At 37.6% G+C, this 27,807-nt stretch overlaps 1 protein-coding gene across 1 annotated transcript in view; it reads right to left on the bottom strand.

The window, feature by feature from the left end:
• LOC137274610 (serine-rich adhesin for platelets-like) overlaps window positions 1-25,250 on the bottom strand; it is a 47,646-nt gene extending 22,396 nt beyond the window's left edge. The window contains exon 1 of the mRNA XM_067807901.1: window positions 24,978-25,250. The gene's annotated coding sequence lies outside the window, so the exon portion shown is untranslated. The remainder of the gene's footprint in view (window positions 1-24,977) is intronic.
• Window positions 25,251-27,807: the final 2,557 nt, after the last annotated feature.

Here is a 27,807-nt window from a genome sequence, read left to right as displayed (position 1 = left end):
ACATTATAAACAGATTGATGAATCAAGGGACGTAATCCTATTTTCGAAATATAAGAAAATTATTTTAATCATATTTCATTTCACAACTACTTTCTGTAGAGCCACTTTTTAAGTGAGTTAGTGAGTGAGTGAGTGGTTTTACAATGCTAAGCGTATCAATATTCCAACAGCCATTTCATTCTAAGTTATTATCTGTGTGCATATGGACGATGTATACAACATGTCTAATGGCTACATAGCAACAATAACTTAACTCAGAAAATTCATCAAAATAAACAAACAGTACTAATGGCTGCCATACAGATACAGCAATGACTGCCCCTCTCAACAAGGATCAAATGGGTGTGCAATTATATAGCACCAATTATCTGTTTCCAAAAATAAATTCCTTGAAACTGGAGGACTTGCAGCTAAGAATGGTTGCTCACATCTCACAGGGAATTAAACACACTTTTTCTGCATCAGCCTCCACTAATTTGAACACCTACAAAACAGGTTCTGTGTATCTGCTTCCTGGAGCAGCTGAGTGGAGTGGCAGTTGGCCAAATAGGTCTCCTGTCAGGAGCAGATAATTCAGATACATATCACAGACATGTTTGACAGATGTCTGATGAGAGAGATGTTCATTTGTTAATGTGTTTGCAAGTCATTATTTTGATTGGTTATTGTCCTCTGATAGCAGGAGTGAGTAAGATTAACGTTGATGTGACTGAGTGAATATGGAGTTAAAGCGCTTATAGCAAAATTCCAGCAACATTATGGCAGGGTACACCATAAATGGGCTTCACATATCGAACGCATGTGGAGAATCGAACAAGTGTTTTCGCACACTTTCACTACTAGGCTACCCAACCACCCCAGTGCTGGTTCAAATAATGTACACTTACATCAAGACATGTCATATTAATGTGAGAAGAAAGTCAGAAGTCCTGCAGGTCTCGCATGTTTGGTGAAACCCATCTTGTGAGTATGATACCGACTTTCGGGTCAAACAGAGACTTGAATCCATGATGACCAGGGGAAGCAACTCTTCACTTTGAATTGAGGAACCTAACATGGGTCCTCTTGCCCATAGGAAATCAGCATGAAATCGGTTTGAGCTCTGAAAGTCAGTTTGTCTAAGACAGGCAATGCGTTTATTCACATAACATCTCACACACTAAACTCACCATGCATAAATGTTCAGTAAGCTTCCAAAGGGGGTGGGGGGGTGAGAGAGGTTTGCACAAACATCAGTCACACCCCCCCCCTCCATTTCACCCCCCCAAAATAAACAAATAACACAACAAACACAGGGCACAGGGCCTGTTGTCCCATTATCGCCCTAGTGCATGTCCACAACTATTAAAAAGGTGAATATGTCTTTAACTGACAATCAAACAACTGTCTCTTGAAGGAGACTGAAATGAAAACACATTTCACTAAAACTTTCCATATATTCACATCAACTGAGAGAGAGAAAGAGAGAGAGAGAGAGAAAGAGAGAGAGAGGGGTCATATGACAATCTTTTTTGTCTTCTGAGTCAGCGACAACCGTAAGAGAGGTGAAAAAGTTATCTACCTCTGTTATGTACTAAATCTAAACTCAATCCATGCTTGAATACTTGAGAAACTGGATGAGTGTAGTTTAATACTGATAATAAAACTTTGCAGAGAGATGGAACTGACTGTATGAGTGAACCACTGTTCACCTAACATCTGTAACCTGAAATAGCAAAATCACAAAAACGATTTGCAAACCAGAAAATGGAAATAATGTATATCTGCGTTTCTAGTGGCCATCTAAGGGTATCTACCCTGGCTGTATTGACAATACTTTAAATTTGAACACTGTAAATATTTCCTTGATGATGAAGGAAGAATAGTTTGGTTTCATTTGTGCAATTGTGGAATTACCAATACTTTGTTTCATGTCCTCCTTTCAGTCACTGGGAGGTTGGTAAACATTTTCATCCCTCCAATGAAGATGCCATATTTAAGTTTGATATAGCCATGTTGTTGTCTTTGGCCAAACCATTATGACACCACCTCAACCCACACCCCCTTCAGCTGTAGATGGTTTCGCAAACAAACTGCTGTGAACAATGAACTGCATGAACATGTATTTACAAAGAATGAGTGAGTGAGTGAGTTGGGTTTTATGTCACTTTTAGCAACATCATAGCTCTGAACACCAGAAATGTGCTTCACGCATTGTACCCATTCGGAATCAAACCTGTGCCTTTTCATGATGATGTAACCACTACCCTACCCCTACACCCTTTCAAAGAATGAAATATCTGATTATCCCTATTAAAGGTTTATCAGAGGAAAAGCACAGTTTTCAATTCCATGACTAATAGTCTGTACTACATCAGTGATGAACAAATTGCGTCCATGTATTTATTGACATATGTGTTTCCCTTGTAGTAAGAAAGGCAGCCTTGTGCCCATGACAATGTTCTGTTCTTAATTGGTAAACCAATACTGACAGCTCTGAGATGAGAAAAGCCTTCACCTATAAGAGTTCCAAGAGACTCAAAAACAAACATTAATTGTGCACCATTTTGTCAGAAAATAGTGGTTCAGCTGATCGAGGTCTCAAGTTTCTACAAATGATAGAATATTAATAATTTCGCTACCCTGCTTTTCTATAGCAGGGTTTTAATCTACCACACTATGTATTATCAGAGTCACCCTACTATGCTTGTGGTGCATCTTTATCAAGAGACTTTTTCCCCCATTTGATGAGATGAAAATGAGACAGATAACATTCTAGCACTTCAGACAGCTTGTATTGCATACTCCCCAGGAAGCTAAGAATAGAAATGGAAAGTACACTGACTGGAATAATAACGTAATGCTTTATGCCTTGAGCATGGTTGATTGTAATGATTCAGCACAATATGAAGGGTAGTACGGTAGGTTTGTGGTTAAAGCATTTGTTTGCCACACTAAGGATCCAGGTTTGATTAATCACATGAATGTAATGTCTGAAACCCATTTCTGGTGTCCCCTCCCTTGATATTGCTGGAATATTGCTAAATGTGGTGTAAACCTACTCACTCACTCAGCACAAAATATGTACTCACTCCGTGGAGATTCATACCTGATTCTTGATCAGACTGACTGGACAGGTAGTCAGGACAGGACATTGAATCAGAGGCTTTTCGTGACTGAGTCATCCCTGAGTACAGGGATATAGATATGGTTTTCTGTCAACTAACCAACAACCATACCCTGCCTACATGCTCACAATACACTGAGCATCTCCTAGAATTATACGCAGCCATTTCACCCCAAGGTAAACATTACTTATAAATTTAAATCTAATGACACATGACCCGTGAAGGTCCCGGGGTAGAATAGGCCTTCAGCAACCCATGCTTGCCATAAAAGGTGACTATGCTTGTCGTAAGAGGCGATTAACGGGATCGGGTGGTCAGACTAGCTGACTTGGTTGACACATGTCATCGGTTCTCCATTGCGCAGATCGATGCTCATGTTATTGATCACTGGATTGTCTGGTCCAGACTCGATTATTTACAGACCGTCGCCATATAGCTGGAATATTGCTAAGTGCGACGTAAAACTAAACTCACTCACTCACTCACTCACTAATGACACATGCCATAATTAGGAAATTCAATAAAATACAAACGGTTCGTAAAACAAACCACCATTTCTTGATTACTAAGCAGTCACTGATGTGTTTATCTTTATATTCACTTGGTATATGAGGTACATAATTATTGGTTTAGTACAGGAGTGTTCATTGTTCAGTGGCAATGCACTGATGACCTACTTTTAAAAATATGCTTAATATAAGCTTATAAAGAATAGGACAATATCATTTCCACAATACGACAAAGTCTCTGCTATAAGAGACAAGGGTTGTATTATTCTGTATTCATGAATCACTATGAAATAATGCTTGTACCAGGTATTGATGAAAAAGCGAGCATTAAGTGACTACATGGTAGCAACGAAACACTTTCTTTGCTTTTTCTTAATGATATGAGTTAACACTGACCCACATCTCAGAGCTAATGAACACGTCTTAAATTTATATTTTCATCTGTAATATCAGAGAAATCCTCAAAGATATGATGATTCCAAATAATACAGATAATTCAGACATACCAAACTTCATTCAGTTTAGTCCAAAAAGTCCAAGTAAAGGCCATGAACAAATGTCTGCTATAGAGGCCATATTGAAATCACATTTGACCATGTTGATCAAATCAGGGTTTCATCACTAGTTTTGATTCTCTGTCCACTGGACTCTGAGGAAATAATGTTTTTAAAGCAAAATTTACAACCTACATCAAAGGTTCCCTAAAAACTACCCGTCCTCAAATGGTTATCCACTTCTGACATAGTAAACTGACACCCAAGCTTGCTTGTACATCCCCTTGTTTCATCCCATAAATGCCAACCAAAAGTAAGAAAACACGTACTATCTTTCAACATGCTTTGCCATGAAACATTAGAGTATCATAATACCAACCTTTCATACACCAGGCAGACACTCAATGTACTCGATTCAGACATGATACTGCACTTACACGATACAGAAACAATCAATAATGTGTAAATAAGCATAAAACTTTGTCCCTAGTGACACTATTTTGTAAGTTTTACACATTTTGAAGAACTTTCAACATTAATTCAGTCAGGAGAGATGACCAGCAACTGCAAATGAGTTAATACAATATGACCATAAACAACCATCTGTGAACCTTGACATAAAGCGGAGAGTGAGTGAGTGAGTTTAGTTTTATGCAGGTTTTAGAAATATTTCAGCAATATCACAGCGGAGGACACCAGATATGGGCTTCACACACTGTGCCCATGGAACCAAACCCATGGCATAGATCAGAAAAGCTGTTTTATTATTTGCCACCATGATCATCAATCACTGGCATCAGCAGTTTGGGTTGGTATGAATTAACATGGTGTGTGGTGAGCATATAATCTGGGTATAACTCTACTTTGATCAGGATACCAGTCATGTCAGTGTGGGGGAAGTCCAAGGGGAAGCAGGGTTCAGAAGTCTCCCACTATGGTGAAGCCACGGAGTACTGGTGTGGTGCTGACAAACCAGGCAATACAATCAGGGTGTGACTGATGTGACTACCAACTTCAGCTGAACAACAGTTGTTAGCGGTTATTCCTGACAGATACACAAGATTTACAAACTTTGCACTGACGCAACCAAAATTTGAACCAAACTTTGAACTGCACCTTGATACTTAATACAAAGAAACAATTTTCTAAATCTGAAAAAATTAACATCAATACTATTCACGTCACTGGTTGAACAACCTAAGTTCATATTTGTACATTGCTGTAATTCAACAACAAAATTAAAAAAAAAAAAGCATGAATAATCAGAGTCCAAATGTGCACTGCAGCTCTCCTTCAGACAAGTACAAGTCCCCACATTTGAAAACAATCCAAATTCTAGTTTTCTAGTTATTGTTTGAACAAAAACATTTTCAGATCGACAGACAGACATAATAATTTGGAATATACTCCCCACATTTCAAGTCAGTGTATAAGAATGAGCTTCCTTGTAAACAAACCAACACATAGTTTAAGATATCACCATGTTAATTTCACATCAAGATTGGGTACAATCCTCTGACTGATCTCAATAAAACAGTATATAGAATTCAAATTACCACACTTGCCACCCTTAGATATGTTTGGCGACGCTCAAGGAGCTCCAGCAGCTACTCACGAAAACTCCCCAAGTTCCCATAATACATCAGCCAAAATGGAAAAGATGCATATCAAGCTATACACTGACGAGAAATCACGACAGTCCAATTTTGTATGAATCAAACTCATGACTGGTTAGGAAGTTCTTCATTAAACTGCTATGGGGTAGTTTCTGTTTCACAAGTGTTTCCACTTGTTGTATTTGTAGGAAGGTCCTGACTGCACGACACAATGTTACATAAATGGAAATGTTACATATCTAAGGGAAATGGAAACAGTCTGGTCATTATAATAATATACAGTCTAAATGATGACATTCATAAGATATTTATATTTTTTTCAAATCTATTGCCTTGATCAACCATGATCGTAATAAGACACATATCTTTCATTGCAGTGACTGAGTGAAATAGGTGGCTGACTTTGTGTGCTGCCAATTCGGTCCCTGACATCAGGAGTGAGAGTTCATATTCTGGATAGGAGTCAACTAACTAAAAGTACAACAATCTGTACTTTATCGAGAAAGTGTAATCCCCCAAATATAACATATATCACAAACCTGCCATTATGCATCTCAATTTCACAGAAAATGTGAAAGTTTTTGTTTGTCAACAGGTTTTAACCATTTAGTTAAATTTAGCATTTGAGTCACATAATGAATTTATAATTAACATTACAACAAATTTATCTCAAGTGAAAAAAAAAAGATTATTTCTGATAAAGTTTCTTACATAAAATTATGAATGCAAAAGGATTATTCTCCCTAAATTGTAAAACTACAAATGTCCAACTACAGCCCGGGTTCGATTCCCCACATGGGTACAATGTGTGAAGCCCATTTTCTGGTGTCCCCCCCCCCCCCCCCGTGATATTGCTGGAATATTGCTAAAACCGGCGTAAAACTTAACTCACCCACCCACTCACTCCAACTACAGAGAACGGTCTCTGTGATCAAAGCTCAGTCATTGTGGATGAAGAACACTATTTTGTTTTTTCCTACAAAATATTCACATGTGAGACTCTCCATAAGATATTTATTGCATAGCATTCCATCAAGAAATAGTAGCAATATTCTATCAATTGCAAATATCAACACATTAGTTACAAACATCTAGAAGTACAGATACATCAATGATGTACATTAACAGTTTTAAAAATAATATGTAGTATTATCACATGGAAACAATATGACATATGTAATACACAAAATTCATTTAAAGTTGAAAATGTCTTGACATATTTTAGACATAGTTTCAGGATTTCTGTTTGAAAGAATTGTGAAGAATTGATCTTTTTTAAAGTGTGTTGCAATTTATTTCAAATTATGAAAAAGCAATGGTTGTAGAAGTGATTCCCTTTCTTTGCCATACTTGGTACAAGATATCATGTAGTGTTGTTCATCTTCTAGGACATTCACATTTCCCTGAGACATTGTTCTCGTGGGGCTGCAGGTTTTGTATATTTTCTGGTTTCAATTTTTGAGTTTATGATTACTTAACTGTAAAATGTGACCGTCGAGTTTTGTTTTTATAATGAAATACTTCTCCAGTTTTACAGATGACTGGGCCAATCCGCATGTTCTTAATTTGTTACTTCATGAGGGAGCATCACTTTATGAGTGCTTGAACATGTCTTTGGACTGGAGTATATTCATGACAGATACATTATATTTAGTCATGTTCACTATTTCAAAAGGTCACTCTATTTATTAACTTTGTAAACCCAGCCTATATTGAGATAACAGGGATTGATATTTGCTTCCAAGACATCTTTATGTATTATATTTGTTGTGTTATCTATATGGATCTTGTAATTAATTATGCATGACAGGACCACTTATGTGTTTGCTTGCCTTCTCTGAACATTGATTTACAAAACTGAATGTGTAGTTTTTCTGGAAGCAGTGTGTCAAAATATTTCACATTGTAAAACCTATACCCCAAACAGTTGTATTGCTAGTTTTACTGGAATATCATCATGAAAGATCAATGTATTTAGTCTAGGACAAACACCTGTCATTTAACACCCTTTCCTCTCAAATTAATAACCCTCAAATCCTTACTCCTGTTTACAAACAATGAACCAAATAGTATGAAAATAATCAGCTACCATATGTACAATTTTAAACAAATCTCAAGATTGTCCTTGGCAATTATACATATTTGTATCAGTCTGTAGTTTGTTGGAAGGTTTGTGCAGTAAATATTTCTATCAATCTACATACTCAACTTATTGTAATAATATAATAACATCTAAAAGTATAGTATTATGATTTTCAGGCACTCCAAATAGTCCCTGTGTCCACACAGAATGTCACAGTGACCTCTCAACCCCTCAATCCCTCTAATCCCCAGGCTACTTCCTTTCCTCTTCTTCTGTGTCCCTATTGTCAACACACCAGCTCCAGTATCATCCTTCAACCACAAGATTTCTGTATATGTGTATATCTACACTTCACACCCTGCCAGTGTCCATGTGTGAGCACACTGTCAGCCTTCACACCTCTAGCTCTACACCCAGAGACAAGAGATATGGTCCCCTACTCTCTCAAAACAACATAGCGTCACAGCCTCAAATATTTCATAGTGGGATCTGTTGATAAAGCACCTTGTCAGAGAACCAACAGGGATCTGTCTGGGAGGCGGGGCAGAGATCATGTTGAATTACTGTTTCTCATGAACATTCTATTTTCTACAAAGACAATTCCTCCCGTTCATGTAACTCCATATGGTTAACAGTTGCTACAAGATGCAGAATATGTAAATTTAAAGAATACTTGTTGAAATGAATACTGTTTATGCCTAAAGAATGAGTCACACATGATTCTCCTGTCATGGTTTTACCAAACTAAATTTTTCTATAAGACTATGTTTGAAAATGCATACTTTCTTCCAAACACTTGTCTATGTTTCTGTGCTCTCTCTGTCATTTCCTCTGACTGGCAAATATCTGCAAACAAGAGAATTAAAACTGCTAACCCTAAAAATCTTTCATGAATTTCTCTCACAAAAAAATAACACTGATAACAAATGTTAGAAACAAATATTTTCCTTTGAAACATCAGAACGGCAGGGAAAGTTTTCAGTTAGAGCTATGAATTGTTGTAATTTTACTTTGTAACTGATATCTGAATTGATGAAAAAAAAACAACATTTCTTTTATTAGTCATACAAAGCAAATATCTGGGATAATTTGAAACAGATTTTAAAAACAAACATAGAACAACTATGACTTCGTTATTTCTTGTAACTGATATTTCTCCATTAAAGCCAACCAGAACATCACTGCTTTATATGGGTATAAAATATGATTTACGAGACATCTACAGAAATATTATACTGTTCTCATTCCAAAACAACATTTCAAAACACAAATTAGAAATCAGGAGGTGAAATAAAGAAATTATTCCTTGAAATCTATACTTTTACATCATTTCCCCTGCCCATAAAACCTACCTCATTAACCAGAGCAAGGGGTGATCATATTTCTCAGAGGATTTAAGAATTGCAATCTGCAGATTGTGACTGCTAACGATGTTGAAGACTTGTGTTAGGCAGTTGATTAAAATACTGAAGGAGAACAAAAGTGAACAGCCACAAATGCTCAGAAAAAGATGTGGAATTCCATGATAAACCAAACAGAAAGAAATACCATATTTCCTCTAATATACACCCAGTTCCAGGAGTTCCAGACCCATCATTTATCAGAACCCATGGCCTTTAGCACTTACTAGGTCTAATTACTGTAATTGTCAGCAAGCTGTCACTGCTTTATCCCCAGCTCTTATTAGAGGCCCTGCTCTTACTCATGACCTGGCACTAATTACAGAAAATATAGTACTTTAATAAATCCCTATCTAGGTCATATCTTTTTTACCAAAATTGACAGATTAACTAAAGTTCAATATAAATGGTGATCTTTAACTCCTTTGGAGACGCATATATTTTTGAAAACCTTTCAGGTGAGTCTTGCTCCTTACATAAGCCTTAAGATTATGCTGAAAAACACTCCACCAAAGCAACTACATCAATAAAGTCTTTGATCTCCCATGTAGCTATGTAGGTGTAGAAGTGTCCCCCATCAGGCCTACTTTCTGGTAACTCTTACACCAAACAGATGTATCTACACAAATACTTTTCATTTACAGACTCCTCCATCAACAAACATATAAATACATCCTCTCATATCCATAAGCAACAGTTTCAAAGACACGTATGTAATCATTTACACTGGGACAAACTAGGTCAACAGAATGGGTTATAGGGCAGGACAGGCCCAAGTACCACATGGTCATATCCCTACTGGCAGAAAAGATCCTAACACTTCTCAAAGTCCCTGAGCCACATGATATCCCAGCTGTCTAGCCCTTCCTGCAATTCTAAAGCCCTAAATGAAGCAAGTGCATACTTCCTCTGGTTCTGAATTTTCCAATTCACTGGTGCTCCTTTTCAATTTGAATATGTTTGTCACTGTCAAAACTATATTCCTGCATTCAGACACTAAGTGTTTGTCTAAACTGGCTCCATGCTGGATTGTCTAACTGTGGTGACAAGGGACAGAACAGGTGCTATAAATGCTTCACTATCTCCTTGTAGGGGTTATAGGGTGGAACCAATCCTAAATGAAACTTGCTCCTCCAAATGTAAACTCAGAGGACATCCAGGTGGTTTCCATTTGTGACTTTACAGATTGTTTATGGCTCATGCTGTCAACCACTGGTTTGATCCAGATTTCATTATTTACTCATTTTCATGATGTCGCTGGAATGCTGCAACACTCCACACAAAAGCATTCACTGTTCGTCAGACAGCAAACCTGCTGTTCTTCATGAAAACAGTATAAACATGATTTTAACACCATCTTTACATATTAAATTCAAAATTTTCCTGATGACAGAAATTACATATCAGATGCAAGAATACTATAATTTGTGCATTAAAAAGAACAGAAACATTATGAAAACTTTACCTGTTTGTAAGAAGTCCAAGTCTCACCCTTGTACAAACACAACAAAATATCACTGAAGTCCAATTTGCAATTGTAAAACATACAAACCTATTTGAAGTACAAAAACAAGCACGACATCAACAACCACAGTGACCGCAAAATAAATCGCTGATGCACCAGCAGTCTGTGCCACACTACACCTATCACTGTACCCATGAAACACTTGCTAATCTCAACAACAGCCGCAATACCCATTAGCAAGACATCAATGATAAGTTGTCACAGTATCAGAAAACTTAAAAATTGAAAACAAACCCTGACATGTGTTCAGTAAGATAAATCCAATACCTTAGTACTGCCAGTGTATGATGTCCCCCCTCAGCCAACCACTTCCACATGCCTTCTCCTTGTTTGCTACCAACATGTGCTGGCTGTAAACACCAGTGGGAACTTGTGAAACAGACATTGTTTAGACTGCTGTGTTATCTCAATGTACATCTTAAACAGGAGGAGGACACCACAAAGGACGTTCCTGTTGCAGTCTGTCAGTGCAACCATATTCCATGCAGGGGTATGGATGGCACACATATACTGACCTGTGATAACCATGGGCTCAAAGGGGAAATTCTTCGAAATATTTCTGAGACTGTTACCATTTGTTGTCCCAACATATATTTGTGTCACTGTCACTTTTGGCCATTTCTGTTCAAATTTGTCTGTTGTGAATGACACCATTTGTTGTCCAACAGATACTTGATTTCATAAAGTAGGCATATGCAGACCTGGGATAACCACAGGCTATGATAACCACTGACTCCAAGAAGAAATTCTTGGAAATATTTCTGAGATCGTTACCATTTGTTTGCCCCAACATACACTTGTGTCAGTGGCTTAATGAACTGTCACTCTTGACCATTCCTAGGCAGTGTGTGTTTTGAGTGACATCCTTTGCTGTCTAGCAGTTACTTATGTTAATAAAGTACTACACTATGTCAATGGCAGAGTGAACAGAATCTCTGCCTTTCAATCTTACTGAAAAACGTACTTATTTGTACCCTGCATGTAGATCAGCACTGAGAGAAAAGTCAAAGACTGGTCCGCATGTTGTTTAACTCTAGCATGACAGTTCAGCAGGCTCAACAGTACATGGAACTAGCTACTTCCCTGATGGGTACATCACTAATGCACTCATGCTGCTTTTTAAGTGGAAGTGTCTTGACAATAAAACTTCACCTCAGTGGCCTTTTATGGTTAGTTTGCGAAACATTAACACTATGCTAAACCCAAGTTACCCTCCTAACAGCCACCTCCACCACTGGAAACTGCTGTCAGGGCAGATATTTGGAATTGTCACAACTGAGAATGCAACCATTTCTTGTGTTGTCATCTATTTCTGTTCATGGACAAAATGTCTTAGCAGAATACAGAAACAACCATGGGTGTCTTCCAAGTATACCTGTTGATTCAACCGTGTTAACACTGAAACTGAATTCAGTAAGGTTTAGTTCAACAACACATGGCTCTATTTAGTCACCACGTTGATGCAAGAGATACAATGTCACATTCAGATACCGAAGAACAGTGACATTCAGCTCTCTTGTCCTTAAAACTTGTTCATTCTCTACATTTTGTACCCAAATTGGTCACACATCTGTTACATTTGGGATTACACTTTTACAATAAAACACAGATTCAGTTACTTTTGTGGGTTGAGTCCCATCCAGAACTTGAACCCACATTCTCACTGTGTCTCATCAGCACACAAAATTGCTGATCAACGTCAGGCGAGAGATCAGGTGCATTCCTCTGAGACTGTGGAATTGAAAAATGGAAGGGACTAAACCCAAAATAACTAGAATCTTTACTTCACTGAGAAAGTTTAATCCCAACTAAAACATTTGTTGTATTTGACCACTTTCTAAAAAGTGACACTTAATGGTCGATGCTGATAGATGAGTAAATTCTGTCAGTAAACTAGGTTGCTCTATAGTAATGACAGGCAGTACCGGCAGTTTTAAAACATCGATCAACTCAGCACTGTGCATCTATCACATAACTGTTAAACTGGATATACAGTTACAATCTGAACTCAGATCTACTGGGTGGTGGTTTTGACTCAGTATCATTTATGTAGGATGACATTTCATAACACACTTTTTTACACTCCATGAATGCTTTCATTTATATATCCCCCAGCAGCCATATCTTTTTGCAACACATGCACAAACTAAGCCTTAGAAAAATAAATCTTGTCTCACATTTGGTAAATGACTCCACCCATGTAAACATCTGCAGCTAAACGTTTAGATTTCTCTAGAGGCTTGTACCCATGGTTTACACTGCATCTGAATATCACAGCTAAAACCACTTGACAAGCAAGTGATCAACTTTCTTGCATTTCTCGGACCTCTTTACTGAAGAATCCAATAAAAAAATATATCTAGCACAAGTGTCTGTTGTCTGGTTAATTACAGCGTGCTTAAAACTCACACACTGTAAATCTACTTTGAAGAACGCATGTTGACAGAGGGGCCCCATGACTCTAGTTTCTACAATGAAATCACTACACACCTCAGAGAGGGTTTCTTTTTTCATGGGTAAACTTGGTGCAAGACACATTCCGTGTTTAATCACATGACTGAGACATTACAGTTGTCATTTACTGCCTCAGTGAGTTCTTATTCAGGACCAAGGACTACTTTCACATAAGAATCTTTTTTGTTTCTTTGTGGGAATGTATTTCACCAGTGACTAGGAAATTACTTTCAGTGCTGATCAAAGTGAACAATATCATTATTTCACAACATGCACTACAGTATTGCTGACTTTGATTGCTGGGGATGGGGTGCCACACTGAGAGTATGGGTTTGAATCCTGGATGGGACTCAACCCCAACGACAGTACTAGAATTTGTTCTTTACTGAGATGTGCAATCCTTTACTGAGATGTGCAATCCTTTACTGAGATGTGCAATCCTTTACTGAGATGTGCAATCCTTTACTGACAAAGTATTATCCTTCACAGAGTGAGTGTAATCCAAAACTGAATGCATGTTACAGTATCGCTATCAAATATTTTTGGAAGCTGCACACTTGATTTGTGTCCATGCAACCATAATTAAGTACATTATATCTTCATTGAATTGTTATCACATAAAGAATATATCAGTGAAGATAGAATAGGCCTTCAGCAACCCATGCTTGCCAAAAAAGGCGACTAGGATTGTTGTAAGAGCTGACTAACGGGATCAGGTGGTCAGGCTTGCTGACTTGGTTGACACGTCATCAGTTGCCTATTGCGCAGATCGATGCTCATGCTGTTGATCACTGGACTGTCTGGTCCAGACACGATTATTTACAGACTGCCGTCATATAGCTGGAATATTGCTGAGTGCAGCGTATAACATATCTCACTCACTCACTCACTCACTCACACGCTTCATGTTTGCTATCACTCATTCATAACTGTTTCTATATATTACTACTCACAAGAACACATAACAGTTTAAGTCTATGTTCCTTTGCTGTAAGGACTGTGTACCACTATCCATAGACAAACACTATCCCTGTGGCGAGACTGACTAGTAGAGGAGCTGGAACAGAAAGTGGTACGAGGTATTGACACTTCTACCACTCTATTGCAAGGGTTGTGCCTCAACAATTACCAACTCCATCTCTCTAATGTATTAACTTTAACTTCATCACTATTATTGTCAACAGCCCAGTAGTACGTGTTGACAATTTGGACAAACAACCATAAAACCATACGTCCACAACATGGTCTAACACTAAGAATTATTACTTAAGCTGGTGCTATCTGAAACAATGGTACTTCGAATTCAGTAAGATGCTCTTAGCAATTAATTCCTATGACAATTAAATTTCAAGTAATTAGAGAAATCATGAAACTATCCAGGAGACATAAAGTCCCTTCCTTATCACTACTTGTCTCTACATCTGTTAACACACCACAATCAAGATTTTAACTGTGCTCACAAAAAGAGACATCTGATTATGTTGTTTCAAATGCAGTTTTTGTCAAACCTCATTTTTTATATGAACCTTTTCCTCGTTCTAAATTTTTCAGGGTTCTGAAAGCTAAATAACATTTTTGTTATCACTGGAAAAATAAATGAGATTATAAATATAGAAAAGAAGATAGCATGACAGAGATGTTTTGCATGATAGCTGGGAATGTTTACAGATGAAATTGCAATGCGGTAACATTAGACAATAAAGCAAAGACGGATATGTGGAGTAAAGTTCAGAACAAAAATATGCACCAAAATGTAAAATATGTTTCTACACATATCACATACTTTAAAGTTTTTCATTAACATGCAGCAGAGTGTGATTTATAACAAAGTCCCACATGGATGGTTTCAAGATGGCTACTGTCACAGCTATTTGTTTTAAACTGAGCCGCATTTGATGACACACAGCTGGCATTCCCTGTGCCAGTTTCAGTTTCACAGTCCTTGTTGGTTAAGCGACAGACACTGTGCTGGACAGACAGATTACAAGACAACAACTGACATGAACCAGGACATCGGCTGACAAAGACATCTGCACTGTTGACTTACTTCAAGCTTGTATACAGTTATTACATACACAGCACCTGACACAAAGCTGACACAGCACTTTTCATGCAACTGACTCCTCGTGGAGGACATTCAACAAGCTTGTATACAGTTATCACACACACAGCACTTTACATGCAGCTGACACCTCATGGAGGACATTCAACAAGTTTGTATACAGTATATCCATACAGATCTACATATAGCATTCATCGCACAGGGCAGGTTCAAAGTATTCAGAATACCCATGCTGATCTGTACAGCATTCATCTCATCGAGGACATTCAACAAGCTTGTATACAGTATACTCATACAGATCTATAATGGCATTCACTGCACACAGGACATTCAACAAGTTTGTATACAGTATACTCATACAGATCTACATACAGCATTCATTGCACACAGGACATTCAACAAGCATGTATACAGTATACTCATACACATCTCCATACAGCATTCACCTAATGGAGGACATTCACAAAACAGAAGACATTCCCTTGATGGAGCAGATTTACACGATAAAGGTCATTCACCTCAAGAGAGACAATCACCCATTCACCCCTCACAGAGATTACTCCTGTCATATCTTCCCATGTAACCTCTGTTCTAATATGGACCTTTCATAGTGCAAGTCTTCTTAAATTCGTGATAGGCTGCAATCAGATTTAGTTGTGCAATCAGCAATGTTGTCTCAAAAGCGATCATTCTGAAGCCTCTGTATGCTTCGGAAAATCTTGAACCTCTTCCCCAGCAGTGATGCACATTTTGTCTAGATAGAAACCCAGTCATGTAATAGTGGATCAATGGCATCTCCATGTCCCTCTTTAACAAAGGACAAACTAAGCACTAAGTGTCAAGTGTCACATCTACAAAAACATCTTGTCAATTGATTCCTGCACTTTATTTAGTGCTAGTTTCTATGTTTCAGTTTAACATGAAATAATGAAAATATCCTTAAGAAGTTGTTCGTCTAATTTCATGGTGGCCGCCATACCGGATCTAAGTCAACGTAACACGTGATTGCATTGGCTAGAAAGAAGGGAGATAATTTGTGTCTCAATTTTGGGCTGTTAGGGGATTTTATGAAAAACTGGAAATATGGCCATATTAGAACAGAGGCTACATAAGATGATATGACAGAGTGACCTCTGTGGGAAGAGAATGACATTCACTAAGTGGTACATTAGTACTGGTGCACTTATCAAAACTTTGACTTTCCTAAATAACAAACATGAATTGTAAATTTGTTCCTTACAGATTAGCAGATATAAAACTCACCGAAACTCTGGGGCCTGACATATCCCAGTTCTGTAACTTTCAGCTGCATATTTAAGTGGTACATCAGTGAATGTTGTTTTATGCCAATCAGCAATATTCAAAGTACATCACAGCAAGCTGTGACCAGCCAATACAACCTGGTCACTTTTACAAAAATCTAGGGCCCTGTTCTAAGGCAGAAAATGTTCAGCATTCATCATGACTAAAGTGTTACACCTACAGGTTTACAGTCTCATCTGAAACACCACTAGCTGGACACAGAAAGGGAGTCAAACTCAGACTTGTACACAACAGACAAACACAATAACCACCATGTTGCACAGCCTCAAAACTCAGAAGATGGGTATCTTCAAAATGGGTTAAGAATTTTAACTGTTTTGACCTCAAAATGTGTACTGTTGCAGTAAAAACTGAACGATGCAGCTGTGTGAAAGGCATCCATTTTGCTGTAATATTTATTCATGGACAATGTACTGGCTGACTAGGCACCTTGAAAGCCACTTCTGTCAAGTGTTGATGTACGCAATGTGAGTAAATATAGCTCTTTTCATACAAAAGTGAGATACATTAGTTTGATTATGTTTACTTACACTATATTCTCTTCCCATAGAACTTTTGAACATTGTGTATAAAATATAAAGATGTACGGCTGACTGAAATATCAACGTTATAGACATCCTATCCTCAGTTATCAAGTGCATCATATCTCCATTCTGTGTGCAAAACTGAATACCCTGGACGACTCACCTCTACTCTGTCTCACATTACTTAACCACATTATTTTGCCTAATGCCAAGCCCTCCCTACTAAAGCATTAAATGAAGCAAGTCTAGATTTCCTCAGGTTCAGGTTCTTAATTTCTGGTCTCCCTGGGAATCCTTTTCAATCAAAATGGGTTTGTTTGTTTGTTTGTTTGTTTCTATCAAAAATATATATACACACAAGTATTCAGAGACTAAGCCTTAGTCTAACTCACGTCCAACACTTCTTTTAGAAGAAGCTATGTTAGATTGTCTCACAGTCCCTGAATCACATTATTTTCCATACTGTCTAGTCCTCCCTACAATGATAAAGCCCTAAAATGAAGCAAGTACAGATCTAACCAGGTTCAGCGGTTCCTTGTCGTTTTTTATGGGTTTATTTGTCACTATCATCGACCCATATAGCTCAATGGAAGCACTTGCTTTCAGTCCGTGAATTATCAACTGGTGTGCTGTACTGACCTAATTTCAAAACTGCATCTTCATAATTACATGCAAGCTCTTGATACATGTCATCAAACAAGATGACTTTTCGGTGTGAAAGCTGTTTCCTGTATTAAGATTGGGGAGAGGAAGTCAGCTGCTGTGTGCTGCTCCTAGTAGTAGCTGGGTGGAGTAAAACACAGCAAGTTGTATACTGGCCATATCTCTAGTTATCATGACAACGCACTGCCATTTAGAAAGTGGCCAAATGTAACATATCTGGGATATTTGGGATTACTTTACTGAGAACATGTAATCCCAAATATAAGATATGTAACTTTATCTGTTTTGCTACAGTGAAGTAAAACCATACTCACTCACTTGTTCATTCACATACTGTGGGCCGCTGGGCACACAAACTGACATGCATGCAAGCGCATTCATGTGAATGACATGGGCCATATAATGTCATGACAACATGACATCAACCATCTTGGCCTCCCTGTCTGATCTTCAGGCCTTTAGTAGTTCATTTCAGAACACAGTCAACTACTGGTCTGCTTGGTCCAGTTTTTAAACTGTTTAGATACTGCTGAAATGTCATGGAATCAGCACCTACTTATTGAGCATATATAGTGTGGAGCAAAAAAGGTAATTAAGCAACTAAACACAGAAAACTGTTCCCTCCCAGATCATCACCTCTATCAAAAGTATACATCAAATATTAAAAGAAACCAAATACAATTATTTTCTATCCTAAGGTAGCTTCACCAGCCCGAAGGCATGGTAGAGACCTACACTATCAGTCACAACAAAGGCTCAGATTTTAGAGCATCAGTGAAATGTAGTTTCCGAATCACAAACCCATCTGAAAGCAGGGGTTCTTCCTGGTTTTGAGTTTTAGTTTTGTCTTGTAATGGGTTCCATATCATTTAGCAGAACTGTCTGTCAGCTGTCAGCAAGCCAAACCTGCAGATGTTCACACTAGAAGTTAAGCTGTGAGTCACAAACCCAGCACTATCGAGCATCATATTATCATTACCTCATCCCTCTACCCAACGATTATTTCCACAACTGCCTGGCTTCAGCCCAGAAGGTCATATCTCGGATACAGCCTGTCCTAAATCATCATCCACAGAGGGAAGCAGGCTGTTGAAACTGAAATAACTGAATTCAGTTCAACTACTCAAGAAATTGTCTGTGCCAGAATTACAATGACTTCGCTCCCCTCTCAAATTCAGCTCTTATCCTTCATTAAGGTTTAGATATTAATTACCTCTCAGAGGCTGGTAAATAGAGTCAGATGAACCAGAACGACATATACAACACTGCCACACCTATATAGATGCCACGGAGATACCATTTTGTACAATGATGATAAAATCTGACAGAGAAACATTCACTGAAGGCAGCATTTTGTTCAGATGACAAAATCTATTCAGCTTGTGATGTGACAGACAAACGATGATGTCATACTAGATTTTTCTCAACAATGAAGAAATCATATGGCTTCAAATAATCAATAAGAAGACAAAATCACTAAAATGCATATATTCCCTTCTTAGATTTAAATACCTTCATACTGCACATAATGCTATCATGTATAAAACATGATATAACATACTATACAATAGACCTCAGACTAAACATGCAGTCATGCTTAATGTGAAACAATTCCATTAGCATAAACAGATGCCTTGAACAGCTTGAAGAAAAATCAAATCCTTCCTCTTATAAGATTTTCCAAACAACTGCATGACAATCTAATAATGAAGTTATTGTGGTCTGATGGAGGTTAACTGCACCTTATGGTAAGTAGATTTCAGGACATGACTGGCAAATGTTTAACCACACGGCTATCCTGATCTTCCTAATCACATAGCAGAAAAGAAAATAAATGGCAGTTTTGACATATTTGAGAGAGGAAGTTCTGTCTTATCAATTGCAGACACATACACATGTACATACATCACGACATTCCTCAACCGTGGGGGGCATGGGAAGGCTTTGTAGCTTTGTGAACACAGTGCAGTGAAACCAACCTAAAACATGTATCATGTGATCTACTGAAGGCCTACTGCCCACCCAGTGAGGCCAAGATGGTTGACTGGTCATCTTACTATGGTCATCCTCATATATCTAATGTCATTATAATTTAATTGCTCAGCAATTTTGTTACATGATCTTTCATTAACGTTACGGTTATTATTTACAGGTTGGAACCATAAGAATACAGCATTAATTACTGACTGAACTGACTTTAATATATTACTATTAGCTACTGTCATTCCATCAACTTCAGATTTGACAGTTAAAACACTGCAGCACAGAGCTGAATCTAGGTTCTGGTGTGAATGTACATCAATATACCTACAAATACAACACCACTGACGAGATGGGTTTACCAGTCGCAGACATCACCTACACCATCTGGCTAAAGGAAGGGTTAATTAGACAGAAGGATTATAAATCTTCCTACAAGCCTCACCCAAATTACAGAATACCTCACAGAAGTCTACACACTCATCAAACATGCTCCATACCCAAACAAAATTCCTTTGGAACTTGAGCACATCTCAGATGGGTCAAACGTAATACTCTTCATTTCTGATTAAGTTGTAGGTATGTGGGCCATGAGCCCAGGGTAGTCGCCAGCACCACACACAATGGAAGTAAACCAGACACCTGTCTTCCACTATAAAGAGGATATATCTCATTGCATTGCATCATACACAAATACAGCAGCAATTCTAATATACCATTAAAAAAAAGTAGGGGATATGGGATCTACAAGATTGATCAAATGCAACTGATGAAGCCGTAGAGGAAACAGTTGATGAAGAGAAATCAAGGGAAATTTACATGAAATTTATTCCATTCCTTTGGATATATTTCATTTATATGATATATATTACCTTTTCTCATATGCACTGGCACAGGCTAGTGGTATACTGGCAAAATGGAATATGTCCTTCTTTTTTAAAGGTATAATAAATTCCTTTTCAAAAAGGAAAAAAAGGATTATCTAGAAAATATATTACTGCAGAATGTACATTATGTATGCACTTTTTAAACTCTTTTTGAAAATTAGATGTCTGAGACAGTAATAATACATGATATTCCTTTTGCAATGTAGCTCTGCTCACAATCATCTTTGCTCTATTAGGTATAAAATATCTGCCTGTCCACATGAAAGGTATGTGAGCAACAGCTGAACTCAACTCATGCAAGTCGAAATTAATTAACTGATATTAGAGCAATAAAAGGGCTTGACAATAAAGTGGGTTTTGAACAGTGAATAAGCACCCACTATTACGCTAAAAGTTGGTGAAGGAGCCTTCACGGAAATGTAGGACCTGGCTGGCAAGCCTCTGTCTGTAATCTATGATTAATGCTTATCCTACACACTTCAGCCATAAATAGATTAACACCATGCTGGTAGTATTTCGCCATCAGATTCTATAATAACAACTTCAAGCTATGTGACCCCTCATGCATTTCAACTTCACCGACATCACAAAAGATTGTTTGTACTGTTGTTCAGATTGAGGTGGGCGAGAGCAGACCGCTGTGCATTGTTGGCAGTCTGTATGTTTGAAACTGATGGGAATTCTGTGTTGCTCTTTTTTTTTCCTATGAGAAAGTAATCATCACTGTTTATCACCTGCTGATATGATCTCTCCATGGGATTCATGACTTTTTCTTTGTAGTGTGTGAATGGAGAAGAGTAGGTCAAACTATTTGTAGGTATTGTCAGGAATAAACACTGTCTTCAAGTACAGTTATAATGTTGACATAACTATATCACAATGAAGGAGAATATGGGATCTGAACCCACCATCAGCGGTTCATTGAATATGTAATGGACGCAACTCTGCATGATTATTTCTGGCCCCATAGGTAACTGCCCATCAGACCCCTCTCTAATCAATCCATGGTTATAAATTGTAAAAATTTAATCCTGGAAAATATTCCCTTATGTATATATAGGAATGTAGCTGATGTTATTTATTCAATTGACAAATTTGCTACAAATGAACAAAATTAGAACCATTACAGACTGCAAACGAACTCCTTCTACACCCATCAGGCCCTACTCTAGTGAATTCATGGTGATAAGGGACCATGGAGTAGCCTAATAGTCAAAGCATCCAGTTGTCACACTGAAGACAGGTTCAATTCCTCACTTTGGTACAACATGTGAAGCACATCCCTGGTACCCCCCAACATGACATTGCTAGAATATTGCTAAAGTCACGTAAAACCATTCTCACTAACCATGGTTACAAAATATAAAAATTTAATTCTGCAATATATTTATTATATGTATTTATTTTAATATATCTAATGTTAATAAATTTATGGAATGTGTGTATTGTATGTATTTCCATCATTTCTAACAAATCTGCACCAACTGTACAGAATTAGAACAAATAACTGTTTCAGTCAAAATCCAGTGAACAGTGACTAAGTCAGCTAAGAGATGTCTTTATTTAGAAATGAAAATGTTAACGATCTTAATCACACAATAGTAACTCTGACAACCACTGTTTCACCAAAAAAACTTCACTTCAACTGAGCAGTGAGCACTTACAATGTCTTACAACATACTGGATGTAAAGGGCAACTACAACATGAGAAAATGATCAACTGCTTTGAAGTGTAACTCACAAACTGCATGTTTATCTTCATCATTGTTTATACATTCGAAAACACAACAAGGTCCTTTCTCCTCCATCAGGTCTCTGCAGAGTTTCACAGATACACTGCCAAGTTTACATCAGATGTTTACGAAGAGTAACTGTGTGGCTCAGGGTGAGGAGATGTGATGGCTTCCAGCTACAAGCAATGTGTAAGGAGTTGTCATCACTGGGACATATCAGTACAGATACTTGTACATTTATCATTAACAAAGCATATAGCAATATTGCAAATAATAGACATTGAAATCCATAAATACCAGTTATTCATGCACCATGCCTGTGTAATTATATATTCATATCAAATCTAATTAATCAAAATTTAACTGAGTTTATACCATTGTCTAGCAATGCTTGTGAAATCAATATAAGAATCTCATATTTCGAAACAAGAACTTGTGTTGCAATTATTATTGTTAGGTTGTATTAACCCAGCTGTTGATGGTGGACAGAATCAACACCATCACTGTACCAGACCATACAATCCAGTGATCACTGTCGTGAGCAACAACCCATCTGTCAGGGTACTGTGAAATACAATAAACCTATCATCTTGATCAGCCTGGTGAGGGGGTATCAAAAAATTTCAGCTGTCAACAAGAACTTACTGAGCACTCAGGATGAAATTTTGACAGTAACATCAGTGATTCTTGTCTAGTTAATGGACCAAGAAATATCTACCTTACTATACCCAGTACACCAGTACCAGTACCCCCGCATATAGAGAAGATTGGGACACACAGTGTAATTAAGTTTCCTGCACTTAAAGGGCTGCACTGCACGACAAATTCACGATGAGATGAAATCTGTTTATGGCGATGATATCCTATGATATTGTGGAGAGATGGACAAGGAATTTCCAACCCGGTGAATGTTTATTAAAGATGAGTCAAGAAGTGGACGCCCCTCTCTGACTGATGATATCGGTCGATGTTGTGAACAAAGACGAGACACTAGTTGAAGAATATCGTCATGTAACAATAGAAATGGTTAAGCATGAGACCAATTTGACTTATGGAACATCATTCATAACCAACTGCAAGCTCAAGAACTGTGGGATAAATGTGTAACTCAGGATGGTGGCTATGTAGAGAAGTCATAAGGACACGAAAGCAAAATACAGTCTTTAACCCTTAATGAGTCTTGGTGATAACTAGACATTTTTATATTCCCTCATATGACCAGCTGAGGACCGTGACAATTAAGAATAAGAATACTGTAAAAGACAGAATTAATGCATCATCAGCTTCACATGAATGTCAAACCCAGGCTGAAAATGCACCAAAATGTGAACAGCCCTCCTTCATCAACAATACAGACAGTATGATCCAAGCACTGGTACACAAGTAGGTGCTATAGCACGTATTCACCATGGCTGACGTAAGAGTTGAGCTGATGATTCAACAAAGTTACCAAGCAGAAAGACACCACAAGACACAGTTGGTGAACATCATAACAGCATGATCAACTTGTGTTAACCTGACCACAATGACACTAGACTTGCTGAGGAGAATGTCAAAAACCTCAAGTTACACTGGGAGACTTGTCATGTCATTGTCTGGACCCGTGCACAGCGAGACATGACAATATATTCCAGCAGTGTGCAAAATAGTTTCCAAATTTTGCTACAGTTGGGCAAGCCTTGCTTGCCAATTTCTAGCACACAAAATAATTCACTGGCACGAAATATGAACACAGAGACTAAGCAAAAGATTATAATACTATAAAAAAACAAATGACCACATGAAAATTCACTTGCCAGTTGGGTCTGCAACTGTGGAGATTTGCTGGATTTATTGTATTTATAAAGGCCACAGGCTAACAGTCAAGTGGCTATTTAGCACACTGTATTCCAGTATGTTTACATTTATGTATGTTTAAATTTACTTAAGCAAGCAAGGGCATTTACATTTTCCCATAAATGTAAAGATTGTCAGTAACAGCTTCAAGTACACAGAGGTTCTTAGCTGTAATTATCCTGTTTACAGAGTTTCAACCTAATGGGAGGTTTTCAAACCCATCTGAGAACCGCAAGTAGAAACTGTGTGATACACGTATGGTTACTTGCACTTGACTCTGAAGTGGACATCTGCTTTCTCTGATGACTTTAAATGTGAAATTATATAACAATTGATATTTACAACAGTGTACGAGTTCCACAGCAAGTCTGTTGTATATAAGTTCCTTTCTCCCATAGTGCAACTTTTCGTATACTAAGCTGTTATGTGTTTAGTGAGAGAGACTCCTGAAGGCTCATGTCTATTTCCTGATCTTCACAAGGTTTAAACAGACAGCCCATAATCGACAACAGATTAATGAAGATAAGATATCTTTCTGTTTCTATCATAATAAACTAAAAAAATAAATAAAACACCACAACAATGACAAATAAATAAAATAAATATAACAAATTCTTTAAGAAACCATACATCATTCGGATATAAGTTAAACACACGAGTATTTTCCCACCTAACTTTCGCACATTACATCCCAACTTCATAACTGGTGTTCAACATTTCTGTTCTATACTTCAATTAACAATATGTCAGTTGTAAAATGATAATTATGAATCAATCTCACCTAGTAATGAACATAGGTAAATCCATTCCCAGCCTGTGAACTACTGCACTTTATGTTCGTGACTGTTGAAGTATATGTTTCTCTAGGCGGTCCCCACACTGCTTGAGTGATGTTGTTGAAGTGAGTCTAGCTCACTGGGACTTCTGTTTGGCTACAGGAAAGTGTTGGAGACATATTTCCTGTCTCTCGCTGCTTGCAGTCAGGGTCACGCTAGACTTCCCTTCCTCACTCTGAACAAGTGCATCTCAGTCTCGTGAAAACATTTGACAACACCTCGCCTGCAAAACACATTTGAGCTGCATATAATACATCTGTCGCCAGTTTCAGTTACAAGTGTAAAATTAGGCCGTAGATAAATGTCAGCGATGAAAGAACATGTACATTTAACTCAGTCATTAGAAGATTGGGTAAAATTAGATTTCTGTGATACAATTCTGTCTTCCATACTAAGCTATCATCAAAATGATGAATCAGCTGTATGTTCTGAGATGTTAGGAGATAATGCATATGTATGCATGATGTTAGATATATCAAGAAGGTGTGTGTGTGATAAACTGCATATCAGAGCTGATCCAACTTGCAGCTGTGGTACATATATATAACTTATAACACATCCTGCCTTTGTGACCATAGCTACATGTGATCAAAGTAAGCCAATATAGTACCTGTATATAATGTAAAATCAAAACATTTCACAGAAGCATTAACAAAGTTGTTTATCAGTTCTGACAGATGAGAGTAGCCAGTCTGTAGATATAGTAACAAGGTGAAACAGTACATAGATTTATGTCACATAACTTAATATTGTTTCTTTTTGCTTACGACACTTGCAGTGTTCGAGTAAAAGCAGAATCCTGTGTTTTTCACACAAAAAACATGCAAACAGTATTTTGTGTGCATGTTTCCTTAAAACAGCAACATATGAAAAAAACAATGGACAATTCAGGGTTGTAATGAAAATTTCATGGAGAAAGGATTTGGACTAAATGTACAGAATCGTATTTCTGCATGCACTCATAGGAACTATGTCTGTAAATAATTAAATCTAGTCCAGAAAATCCAGTGGTGGATATTATGAGCACAAAATAATCATCATTACAGTAGACAGTTGATAACTAGTTCTAACCCATGGTGAGATTTGATGTTCAGATATAAAGTCCCCAAGAAACAAATAGCTAAACTTGAGTATCATATGAAAATAGCAACAATAACTATCCAAAAACTTTAAGTCAAGATAAACAGCAAAATGTATTCAGAATCTTCACAAAGATACAAGTATTTGTGTTTTGTGTTGTGTTTGTCACTATCTACTCACAACCGAAGTTACAAGAAATCTGGGTTAGAGTAGTCAAGTAAAGCTTACCTTCCTAAGACATAAATTGTATGTAACTACTACAAGATTCTATCTGTGTCTGTTGCTCTATATCCCTGTCCGTTGTATATCAAGTTTCAAAACGAGGCTCAGCCATATTTGACTGCCTCACATTAAATTTGGCTAGCGCACTCACAAAATGTCTTTTCCAAAGTGAAGAAATTTGATCAGCAGTGCCAATGTTTTCACTATGTCTCTCTGTGATGGCCAAGTCAACAGGAGAAATAATTGCTTCAAAGTGTTGTACTGACAGCTATGATAAACAGCTACAAAGTACTGTACTTCACACAACACCTAGTTTAACTTCACTGGTGCTGGAAGTTACAAGTGCAACTGATTATTTGAAGTGGTTAGCAAGTTCATATCATCTTTACTAGAACAGTTCATTTCACAGCTGGGAGTTGTTAAAGTGTGCTGTTGCCTTCTGTTCATTTTCATATTACATGGTGACATTATATACACTCAGAAGGAGGTGCTTCAATATCTCATTTGCTGCAGGGCTTACTTCTGTTTGACATGATGTCGGCTAGAGGGGTAGCCGAGTGGTTAAAGCATTTGCTTGTCACCCTGAAGACCCAGGTTTGATTCCCCACATGTACAATGTGTGAAGTCCCTTTCTGGTGTCCCGTGCTATGATATTGCTGCAGTATTGCTCAAAGTGATGTAAAACCAAACTCACTCACTCTAATTGGCATGAATTAGGTTTTTACCGCAGACTGTTGTTAATAAATACTATTACATTTTAAAAGAACATTCACTGTAATAATCAGAATTTCACTACACGTTCTTCTTCAATTTCCCATTACATACAACAGAACAGTTTTCATCTGTCTGTTTGCATGTCACTACCAGTAATACTCCAGCTGAATGACCACAGTATGTAACTAATCAAGTCCAGACCAGACAATCAAGTGACTGATGTTATGAGCATAGAGTCTTCATGACATACAAACCAACCAAGCCTGAACCCCTGGCCCTTGTCAGCCCTCACTGTGACATGTTCCAACACAGAGTCAACATGGGGCAGTTTCATCTAAGGAACCAATACCTGCCAGACGCAGAGGGCATTGGGTAGTCAAGCTGGCTTAGAGTAATTATTTAAGCCAAGATTTCACTGGATTTAAAATATTCATTCCTAATCACATACAAATAAAGAACAGATTCAAAATAACTTACATTGCCAGTTCTGGGACTGCAGAATAATTTACATTTCAAGTCATAGAGGTGCAAAACAATTTACAGGGCAAGCACTATGGGTTGTCATTTCTGAAACTATTCAACATTGCCATGGTGATGCAAAAAGGAGGCTGTTTAAATAGTTATAACCAAATCAAAATTACACGTTACATACAACTGACATTTCAGGTGGAAGTGCTGTACATTCAAGAGGACTGGTGTTTTTTCTTCTGTCAGCCATTGAAATCCACATCTATAGAGAGCTGGAGGTTTCTGAACAAT

Source organism: Haliotis asinina, chromosome 2, assembly GCF_037392515.1.
Source record: "Haliotis asinina isolate JCU_RB_2024 chromosome 2, JCU_Hal_asi_v2, whole genome shotgun sequence".
NCBI lineage: Eukaryota > Metazoa > Mollusca > Gastropoda > Lepetellida > Haliotidae > Haliotis > Haliotis asinina.
Note: the sequence above shows the minus strand (reverse complement) of the source record. Positions and strands in the feature narration are given on the sequence as shown.